Here is a 12300-nt window from a genome sequence, read left to right as displayed (position 1 = left end):
TCTTGAGTGAGAGGTTGCTGCTGTGGCATCACTCAGATAGATTTTTAATCTCTCCCCTGTATGCTGATAGATTACCATCACTGATTTGACAACCAATAGTGGTGTCATTGTCAAACTTAAAGATGGCATTGGAGCTGTGCCTAGCCTCACTGTCATAAGTGTAAAACAAGTAGAGCAGTGGTCTAAGCATGCAATCTTGTGGTGTACCTGTGCTGAAGGAAATTGAGGAGGTGATGTTTTTGCCAATCTGAAATGGCAGAGGTCTACAAGTGAGGAAATTGAAGATCTAGTTACACAAAGAGATATTGATCCCTAGGACTTGAAGCTCATTGATTAGTTTTGAGGGAATGATAGTATTAATTACTAAGTTGTAGTCAATGAAGAGCACCTTGTTGTGTGCATCTTCATTTACTAGGTGGTCCAGGATCGAGTGAAGAGCCAACAAAATAGCATCTGCTTTTGTCCTGTTATGATGGTAGACTAACAGGGGGATGCTTCAAACTGTTGAAGCAAGAGTGAACAATCCAGCCAGTTGATCAGCACAGGTCTTCCGTATTTGGTCAGGCCGGATGCTTTCCCTGGGTTCACCTTCATGAAGGATGCTCTCACATCAGCACCAGAGTCTGAAATCACTGGGTCATTGGGGGTTGTGGGAATCCATGACGGTGCCTCCATGTTTTGATCAGCAAAGTGAACATGAAAGGCATTGGACTCATCTGAAGCAAAGCCTTGTTGTCACTTTCTGTGTGTTATTTGGTTTTACTTTGTAGGAGGTGAGAACATTTAAGTCATTCAAGCCCTGCCACAGCTGTTGAGCATCCTTCAGTGATTCAAATGAGACGGTTTCCAGAAATTGTACCTGGACACTTAGTCAGCAGGTCTGAATGCCACTGATCTGGTCCTCAGCAGATTGCAGATTTCATAGTTCATCCAGGGCTTCCGGTTAGGGAAAACTCCGAATGACTTTGTGGCAACACATGCATTTACAAGTGTTTTTATAAAGTCTGTTACAACTGTGGTGTATTCGTTCAGATCCTCCGATGAGTCCTTGTACACGGCCCAGTTTGCTGACTCAAAGCAATCCTGTAGCCGGTCCTCACATCTGTCACAACCACATCTTTGTTGTCCTCATCTCTGCAGCCTTGCGCTTTGGCTTTTACCTGTATGCAGGGAGGAGGAGGGCAGCTAATTGATCAGTATGAAATGCAGTCAAGGCATGGAACAGCAGGCATTCCTAATGTAAGTCTCCAGTGAACATTTTATTCCTCATTTTGACAGAGAGACCACATGTTTAATTCCCAATTACCAGAGAACATAAGTACAAGAGTGAAGTGCCTCAACCTTTCTTTGTTGGACTGAAGCCATCATGTTTTCCATTAGAAGGTTCTTTTCCAATTGATTTTAATGTCTCAGTATTTCCGTTTTCAATTTGATTAATGTGATTGTATACTCTGGATCAGTGGGTTGGAGAACTTACCTTTCCCTGACCATGAGCCATTCTGCAATAAAGTCATCTTATGGAATAAATCTGATATGATATTTAATTTTGGAATGTCTAAGATTTTTAATCAGTTCAGCTACAGACTCTACAGGTGACCAAGGATGGGAGCTCAATGTTCAGGGATATTCAATATTCAGGAGGGATAGACATGAAAGAAAAGGAGGTGGGGTGGCGTTGCTGGTTAAAGATGAGATTAACGCAATAGAAAGGAAGGACATAGGCCAGGAAGATGTGGAATCCATATGGGTAGAGCTGCATAACACTAAGGGGCAGAAAATGCTGGTGGGAGTTGTGTACAGGCCACCTAACAGTAGTAGTGAGATCGGAGATGGTATTAAACAGGAAATTAGAAATGTGTGCAATAAAGGAACAGCAGTTATAATGGGTGACTTCAATCTACATGTAGATTGGGTGAACCAAATTGGTAAAGGTGCTGAGGAAGAGGATTTCTTGGAATGTATGTGGGATGGTTTTTTGAACCAACATGTCGAGGAACCAACCAGAGAGCAGGCTATTCTGGACTGGGTTTTGAGCAGTGAGGAAGGGTTAATTAGCGATCTTGTCGTGAGAGGCCCCTTGGGTAAGAGTGACCATAATTTGGTGGAATTCTTCATTAAGATGGAGAGTGACATAGTTAATTCAGAAACAAAGGTTCTGAACTTAAAGAGGGGTAACTTTGAAGGTATGAGACGTGAATTAGCTAAGATCGACTGGCAAATGACACTTAAAGGATTGACGGTGGATATGCAATGGCAAGCATTTAAAGATTGCATGGATGAACTACAACAATTGTTCATCCCAGTTTGGCAAAAGAATAAATCAAGGAAGGTAGTGCACCCGTGGCTGACAAGAGAAATTAGGGATAGTATCAATTCCAAAGAAGAAGCATACAAATTAGCCAGAGAAAGTGGCTCACCTGAGGACTGGGTGAAATTCAGAGTTCAGCAGAGGAGGACAAAGGGCTTAATTAGGAAGGGGAAAAAAGATTATGAGAGAAAACTGGCAGGGAACATAAAAACTGACTGTAAAAGCTTTTATAGATATGTAAAAAGGAAATGACTGGTAAAGACAAATGTAGGTCCCCTACAGACAGAAACAGGTGAATTGGTTATGGGGAGCAAGGACATGGCAGACCAATTGAATAATTACTTTGGTTCTGTCTTCACTAAGGAGGACATAAATAATCTTCCAGAAATAGTAGGGGACAGAGGGTTCAGTGAGATGGAGGAACTGAGCGAAATACATGTTAGTAGGGAAGTGGTGTTAGGTAAATTGAAGGGATTAAAGGCAGATAAATCCCGAGGGCCAGATGGTCTGCATCCCAGAGTGCTTAAGGAAGTAGCCCAAGAAATAGTGGATGCATTAGTGATAATTTTTCAAAACTCGTTAGATTCTGGACTAGTTCCTGAGGATTGGAGGGTGGCTAATGTAACCCCACTTTTTTAAAAAGGAGGGAGAGAGAAATCGGGAAATTATAGACCGGTTAGCCTAACGTCAGTGGTGGGGAAACTGCTGGAGTCAGTTATCAAAGATGTGATAACAGCACAGTTGGAAAGCAGTGAAATCATCGGACAAAGTCAGCATGGATTTGTGAAAGGAAAATCGTGTCTGACGAATCTCATTGAATTTTTTGAGGATGTAACTAGTAGAGTGGATAGGGGAGAACCAGTGGATGTGGTATATTTGGATTTTCAAAAGGTTTTTGACAAGGTCCCACACAGGAGATTAGTGTGCAAACTTAAAGCACACGGTATTGGGGGTAAGGTATCGATGTGGATAGAGAATTGGTTAGCAGACAGGAAGCAAAGAGTGGGAATAAACAGGACCTTTTCAGAATGGCAGGCAGTGACTAGTGGGGTACTGCAAGGCTCAGTGCTGGGACCCCAGTTGTTTACAATATATATTAATGACTTGGATGAGGGAATTAAATGCAGCATCTCCAAGTTTGCAGATGACACAAAGCTGGGTGGCAGTGTTAGCTGTGAGGAGGATGCTAAGAGGATGCAGGGTGACTTGGATAGGTTGGGTGAGTGGGCAAATTCATGGCAGATGCAATTTAATGTGGATAAATGTGAAGTTATCCACTTTGGTGGCAAAAATAGGAAAACAGATTATTATCTGAATGGTGGCCGATTAGGAAAAGGGGAGGTGCAACGAGACCTGGGTGTCATTATACACCAGTCATTGAAAGTGGGCATGCAGGTACAGCAAGCGGTGAAAAAGGCAAATGGTATGCTGGCATTTATAGCGAGAGGATTCGAGTACAGGAGCAGGGAGGTACTACTGCAGCTGTACAAGGCCTTGGTGAGACCACACCTGGAGCATTGTGTGCAGTTTTGGTCCCCTAATCTGAGGAAAGACATCTTTGCCATAGAGGGAGTTCAAAGAAGGTTCACCAGATTGATTCCTGGGATAGCAGGACTTTCATATGAAGAAAGACTGGATGAACTAGGCTTGTACTCATTGGAATTTAGAAGATTGAGGGGGGATCTGATTGAAACGTATAAAATCCTAAAGGGATTGGACAGGCTAGATGCAGGAAGATTGTTCCCGATGTTGGGGAAGTTCAGAACAAGGGGTCACAGTTTGAGGATAAAGGGGAAGCGTTTTAGGACTGAGATTAGGAAAGACTTCTTCACACAGAGAGTGGTGAATCTGTGGAATTCTCTGCCACAGGAAACAGTTGAGGCCAGTTCATTGGCTATATTTAAGAGGGAGTTAGATATGGCCCTTGTGGCTACGGGGATCAGGGGGTATGGAGGGAAGACTGGTGCAGGGTTCTGAGTTGGATGATCAGCCATGATCATAATAAATGGCGGTGCAGGCTCGAAGGGCCAAATGGCCTACTCCTGCACCTATTTTCTATGCTTCTATGTTTCTACGACATGATATGGTTTTCAGTGGTACCGTATGATGTGCCCTATAGTCTTCTGTGAAATTCAAGTTGCTCAGAAATGGGTGAAGTTTGCTAGTGGGCTTACTTGATTGTGGGGGTACATCAAGTCATATGCCTTTTGCATAAAATGTTAGGGAACAAACCTGCTAATCATGTCATTAAAAAGTAATTAATGTATAGTATAGGATAATGTTAACTTTCACACTAGGGAATGAAGGCTATAATAACCTTTGTTTCAAATTTCCTCAGATAAAAATAGTATTTTTAAAAGATGAGAGAACATAGAGAAGTCTGTAATGTTCTGCATGTTTGCACTGATTCCTTGTTAGATGTGTGACAGTAACTCTGTTAATGCCATACCACTATAAGTCAAGAGGAAGTGTATGGCAGTATACCCTATGGGGACCTTGATTTACTAAACTTGCTGTTCCACCTTTCAGTTTCAGAGTATTTTACCCAGAGATTTGTTAAAAATGCAAGCTGAAAATAATGCAGCAAAGTAACACAGAACAGGGCAGCCCACAATGTTGTGCTGAACTGATTACATTAGTAATCCAATGTCCAACTATACTAATCCCTTTGGCCTACACATATGCATAGCTCTTAATTTCTGAAGACCCTCTGGAATTTATTTAATGTATTTGTCTCCACCACCACACCAAGCAACCATTATTCTCTGGGTAAAAACAAATTGATCCACATATCTCCTTTGAACTTAATCCTTCTCACCTTAACTGCCTGTTGTCTATATTAGAAATTTTAACCCTGGGAAAAAAGATACTGGCTGTCTACTCTATCTATGCCTCTCATAATCTAATAAACCTTAATCTGAACTTTCATCATTCTTCATTGCTCCAGAGAAAAGAACCAGATATGATTTACTTTTCCTTAGAACATAGATCTTCCGATCCACGCAGAAACATAGCCAACGTTTTCTGTATCCTTCTCAAAGCCTCCACATCCTTCTGACAGTGGGCTGACCAGAAATGAATGCAGTACTCCAAGTGCAGCTTAATTAAAGTTCTAGAAATTTGCAGCATAACTTGCCGACTCAAACAACAATTCCTCAACTAATAAAGGCAGGCATGCATATGCCTTCTTTTCTATCCTATCAAAATGTGAAGCCACTTTCAAGAAGCTATGCACTTGGACCCCATGATCCCTCTGCACATCACGTCATTAAAAGTCTTACCATCAACAGTGTGCTGTACATTTCATTTCCCAAGGTGGAATACTTCACATTTGGCCAGCTATATCTCCATCTGCCACTTCTCTCCCATCATCTTGAACCTATCTGGCCGTTCTCCTCTCACCTGTCTCATTAACTTTCACTCACAAAACTGCCACTCACCGGATTTTTTTTTCACACCATTCTCTGTAAACTCTAGAGACTGTTGTGCGTGAAGATACTAAATAGATCAGCAGTCACTGAGATAATCACACTATACCATCCGGCATCAACAATCATTCCACCATCTAAGTTCTGAGACTGAAACATTTTGATGTTTGGTCTAAGTAACAACTGAACCTCTTGATCATGTCTGCATGCTTTAATGCATTGAGTTTCTGCCGCATGATTGGCTGATTACATATTTGTATTCATTGGCAGATGTCCAGGTGTATCTAGTCAAGTGGCCACTGCATATATTCTGCTGTATCCTTTGCCAGTCTTCTACACTGTCCACTACACCACCAAACCGTGTATCAGACTTACTAACCCACTCATCTATGCTTTCATCCAGGCCATTTATATATATATCAAAAATGGCAGGGTCTGCAGCACTGATCCCCGTGGAACACCAACAACCAAAGACCACCAGCCATGTAGACTACTACCCTCTATCCTGTTAATTTTATGGGAGATTTGCCTCTATTGTTCAACACAAGCTTTGATCATTTGTGAAGGTTGTTCATTTACAATGAGAAATTAAAAATTCTATTACAAGGTAATCATATCTCTGATCAGTGTTTGTTATAATGTCATTAACAATCTCCCTCTAATCCATCCACAAGAAAAGCAGATGACCTTGGACAGTTGAAATAGCCACCTATCCCCATTTAAACTTTAATTAAAATTTAATTCTCAGAAGAATATGAAGCCATACTAATCATCATATTCTATTATTATGACTTGAGTGAGCTTCCATTCTGTTTTGCTAATTATTTAATTATATTATGCTCAGATCATAAATACTTGTTTGCATGGGGTGAGTTGCTAGAGTTGTGATCACTTTATCTCTTAGTCTGATCTCTCTGGCTGATTTGGGTTAAAGCTACAGTACATCTAACTTGTTTCCTATGCAAAAAGGTGATCCTACACAGCTAGTGGAGAAAAATAACGTCCAGTTGCGATAGATTTTTCACAATCAGCTTCACTCAGTTTTCAAATTGATTATCACAGCATTGAAATTCAACTTGAAGACTGTATGGGTCTCCTTGTGATGTCATAACAGACTACCGTTTCATAGTATCCCAATAAACTTAGCAGCAGGACATATATTTCTTCAGATTAGTTCATCACAAAAACGTAACACCTTAAACCATTTTTTCTGAGCTCTACTTTTCAGAAAAGGAATATTAATGATGTAAAGTGGGGCATTATACATGTCACCCTTAGGAGACATCATTAAAGAGGGGAAGCTTGATTTCCACAGTTATGCAGGTGACACTCAATTGTATATCTCCTTTGAGCCTAATGATGATAACACCCGATCTTCTCTGACTTCTGGTATGGCAGCAATAAACAAATGGAAGAGGAGTAATTTCTTAAACTAAATGAAGATAACACTGAAATACTTTTGGTTCGTATGGGTAAGCCTAGGAAGTTCTAAGGTAAGGATATGTTCGGCAGAGCTTTGTGGGCCAAAGGGCCTGTATTGTGCTGTAGATTTTCAATGTTTCTATGTCCCAAAGCCAAAAGAGACAAACTTCTTGGTAATCTTAGGAACTTGACTCCCCTTGTAAAATCAGAAGTAACAAGTCAAGGTGTTATCCTTAATTCAGACCCGCATTTTAAATCCCACATAAAGATAGTGACCAGAGCTGCATTTCTACACTTAAGAAATATTACAAAGGTACATCCGTTTTTGTTACCTAATGGAGCTGAAAGACTAATTCACACCTTTATATCAAATAGACTAGATTAGTGCAATTAAATTTTTACTAGCCTTCCAAAGCAATTTATTGACAAATTTTAAGTCATTCAGAACCAGAATCAGGTTTAATATCAGTGGCATACATCCTGAAATTTGATGACGTTGTGGCAACAGTACAATGCAATACATAATTATGGTATTGTTGCACTGTTGTAATTATATGTTATAATTATGTGGTTCTGTCAGTTTTTTTTAGTCTTGCTCTGCCCTGTGTTTTGTGATATCACACCGGAGGAAATATCGTATCATTTCTTAAAGCATGCATTACTAAATGACAATAAAAGAGGACTGCGCGTCTTCATAATCTAATAATAGCAAAAATGTGAACTACAGCAAGTATATATTAAACAGATAAACTAAATAAGTGGAGCAAAAATAGAAATAAAAAAGTAAAGCAGTAGCATCCATTGTTTCAGCGTCCATTCAGAAACTGAATGGGAAAGGGGAAGAAGCTGTTCCTTAATCATTGAGTCTGTGCCTTCAGGCTTCTGTACCTCCTTCCTGATGGTAGCAATGAGAACAAGGCATGTCCTATGTGATTGGGTTCCTTAATGTTCGACTGCCTGAAGATGTCCTGGATAGTATGAAGGATAGTACGTATGTTAGAGCTGATTAAGTTTACAACTCTCTGCAGCTTACCGTGATCCTGTGCAGTGGCCCTCCCTCCAACACCAGATGACAATGCACCTCCACGGTACAACTATAGAAATTGAAGAGTGTTTTAGGTGACATACGATATCTACTCAGACTCCTAATGAAATATAACCCCTGTCATCCCTTCTTTATAGCTACATCAATGTGTTGCATCCAGGTTAGATCCTCAGAGATATTGACTCACAGGAATTTGAAATTGCTCAGTCTTTCCACTTCTGATCCCTCTATGAGGACTAATGTGTGTTCTCTCATCTTCCCCTTTCTGAAGTCCACAATCAGTTCTTTGGTCTTACTGACACTGAGTGCTAGGTTGTTGTTGTAACGCATCTCAACTAGCTGATATACCTCGCTCCCGTACGCCCCCTCAACACCAACAGAAATTCTGCCAACAATGGTTGTATCATCAGCAAATTTATAGGTGCCATTTGAGCTATGCCTAGCCACATGGTCATGGGTGTAGAGAGAGTAGAGCAGTGGGCTAAGCACACTTCCCTGTGGTGCACCAGTGTTAATTGTCAGTGAGGAGGAGATGTTATTCCTGATCTGCACAGATTGTGGTCTGCCAGTTAGGAAGTCAAGGATCCAGTTGCAGTGGATGGAACAGAGGCCCAGGTTCTGGAGCTTTTCAATCAGAACTGTGGTAATGATTGTATTAAACGTTGAACTGTAGTCAATAAACAGCATCCTGACATAGGTATTTGTACTGTCCAGGTGTTCAAAGGCTTTGTGAGCAGCAATTGAGATTGTGTCCACATAGACCTATTGTGACAATAGACAAGTTGCAGTGGGTCCAGGTCCTTGCTGAGACAATACTTTATTCTAGCCATACTCAACTTTCCAAAGCACTTCATCACTGTAGATGTGAGTGCTACTGGATGATAGTTGTTAAGGCAGCTCACACTGGTCATCATGGGCACCGGTATACTAGCGCAATGTTGCTGCTAGACTTTTAACTGAAACCAGGGTGAGGGAGCTTATTACTCCCAACCTAGCCACTCTACACTAACATCACTTTTTTTTGGGAATTGATTTTCAAGTTTCCTTACTCTGCGGGGGCCCTGGCAGAAATATTTAAAATGTCGCTGTCTACGGGTGAAGTGCCGGAGGATTGGAGAGTGGCTCATGTTGTTCCGTTGTTTAAAAAAGGATCGAAAAGTAATCCGGGAAATTATAGGCCAGTGAGTTTAACGTTGGTAGTAGGTAAGTTATTGGAGGGAGTACTAAGAGACAGAATCTACAAGCATTTGGATAGACAGGGGCTTATTAGGGAGAGTCAACATGGCTTTGTGCGTGGTAGGTCATGTTTGAACAATCTGTTGGAGTTTTCCGAGGAGGTTACCAGGAAAGTGGATGAAGGGAAGGCAGTGGATATTGTCTGCATGGACTTCAGTAAGGCCTTTGACAAGGTCCCGCATGGGAGGTTAGTTAGGAAAATTCAGTCGCTAGGTATACATGGAGAGGTGGTAAATTGGATTAGACATTGGCTCGATGGAAGAAGCCAGAGAGTGGTAGTAGAGAATTGCTTCTCGGAGTGGAGGCCTGTGACTAGTGGTGTGCCACAGGGATCAGTGCTGGGTCCATTGTTATTTGTCATCTATATCAATGATCTGGATGATAATGTGGTAAATTGGATCAGCAAGTTTGCTGATGATACAAAGATTGGAGGTGTAGTAAACAGTGAGGAAGGTTTTCAGAGCCTGCAGAGGGACTTGGACCAGCTGGAAAAATGGGCTGAAAAATGGCAGATGGAGTTTAATACTGACAAGTGTGAGGTATTGCACGTTGGAAGGACAAACCAACGTAGAACATACAGGATTAATGGTAAGGCACTGAGGAGTGCAGTGGAACAGAGGGATCTGGGAATACAGATACAAAATTCCCTAAAAGTGTCGTCACAGGTAGGGTCGTAAAGAGAGCTTTTGGTACATTGGCCTTTATTAATCAAAGTATTGAGTATAAGAGCTGGAATGTTATGATGAGGTTGTATAAGGCATTGGTGAGGCCAAATCTGGAGTATTGTGTTCAGTTTTGGTCACCAAATTACAGGAAGGATATAAATAAGGTTGAAAGAGTACAGAGAAGGTTTACAAGGATGTTGCCGGGACTTGAGAAACTCAGTTACAGAGAAAGGTTGAATAGGTTAGGACTTTATTCCCTGGAACGTAGAAGAATGAGGGGAGATTTGATAGAGGTATATAAAATTATGATGGGTATAGATAGAGTGAATGCAAGCAGGCTTTTTCCACTGAGGCAAGGGGAGAAAAAAACCAAAGGACATGGGTTAAGGGTGAGGGGGGAAAAGTTTAAAGGGAACATTAAGGGGGGCTTCTTCACACAGAGAGTGGTGGGAGTATGGAATGAGCTGCCAGACGAGGTGGTAAATGCGGGTTCTTTTGTAACATTTAAGAATAAATTGGACAGATACATGGATGGGAGGTGTATGGAGGGATATGGTCCGTGTGCAGGTCAGTGGGACTAGGCAGAAAATGGTTCGGCACAGCCAAGAAGGGCCAAAAGGCCTGTTTCTGTGCTGTAGTTTCTATGGTTTCTATGGTTTACTTGTTTTAAAACATCTCAGAAGCCTAAGTCCAAAGTATATCACAGGATCACTTTTGCTTGTGTTACGTACCCCGTAACTGGGTTGCCAAACCAGCAGAAATGGATCACTCAGTTGGAGTCTGGAGTACTAGAACTAAGAAAGTTTTATTAAAGAAACAAGCAACACAGTAATCGAAAGGATAATAAATGCAACAGTTCAGTGATGATAAACACACATGTGCACAGAATTAAGATAACAGCATCAATCAAGCTCTATCGTTGTCTAGGGGTAAATGACCAATTTCAAAATGACTCAAAGTTCAGTCCAGTTTAGTAGTTCAGTTCGCAGTAATCGTTGCCATGGCGGTGGACAACGTGGGGGAAGAGAGAGATAGAATAGGAACAACTCATCATTCAGAACGGCTTCACTCACAGACCAGCAAGATGGCTCACAAACAGCTTTTGGGCGGGTCCTTGGTGATGTCACCTGAGGTCACCGACTGTGACCCCTCCTCCAGATGCGGTCGATCCTCTGCAGTGAACCCGGCACCCAGGCAAGGGCGGACACACACCGGGTTCCCGCTGATCGTACCTTTCCACCCTGTGCGTTGTCCGGTACTTCTCACCACTCGTGAGAGGCGCACCGCTTCCAGGGTCTCGTTACCTCGGGTGGCGTGTGTGTCTGTCTTAGCGAACCTGTCCCTTTTTATCCCCCTGCTGGGGTATCGCCTGTCCATCACTTCAAACAGTTCAGGGCTCAAAGGGGGGAGCCGCTCCAGACAGCTCTTCCTCCCACATCCCTTCATTACACATCTCCAGACGCTGCTCCATTGTTCCTTATCTCTCCTTCCCCTGAGGGCAGGTGGCAGACCAACTGCTGATGCCACTGATTCTAGCCCAGGCCAGCAAACATCTTAATTTTATGTGTATTCTCGTAACACTTGAAAACAAGAGATCTTGAGCTCTCAGGTCTTCTTCTGCTGGTCTCTTTAATTTAAACAATTTCCCTCAAAAGATAATTGTCTGTCAGCTTTTTTGAACTATGCTCCTAAACTGTGGAATTCAATACCTAAAACTATAAGAGCTGCTGACTCAGTTGACACTTTTAAATGCCAGCTCAAAACCTATTTATTTAACCTTGCTTTTAACTAACATCTTTTTATCATTTATTTTCATGTTTGCACTTTCTCCCATAGTAAAACACTTTGAACTATATCATCTATTTAAAAGTGCTCTGCTATTATTATTTTATATTTCAAGTGTCAATTTCTAATGATCTCAGCTTCACACATTTGTTTGTGCTTCAGTACTTTTATCTTGTCTCACCCGCAGCTCCACAGTCAAAAGGAGAAAGGAAAAGAAGGACGAGGAAGATGAACAGAAACAGTGATAAAATGTGCAGAGAAAAGTGTAAGTTAACATGAGAGAGAGAAGTGAGGGTAATATCTTACCAGGGAGACAGAAAAGAGATTAACTGGGATTGGACATGTTCAAGGTCGCCAAAAAGTAATTGACTTAGTTTGAATTGAAGGTTCTGGACAGAACTCTATGCTCAT

This window comes from Mobula hypostoma, chromosome 11 (assembly GCF_963921235.1).
Source record: "Mobula hypostoma chromosome 11, sMobHyp1.1, whole genome shotgun sequence".
In the NCBI taxonomy this organism is placed as follows: Eukaryota; Metazoa; Chordata; class Chondrichthyes; order Myliobatiformes; family Myliobatidae; genus Mobula; species Mobula hypostoma.
The sequence above is the reverse complement of the archived record's forward strand: the minus strand, read 5'-3'. Positions refer to the sequence as shown.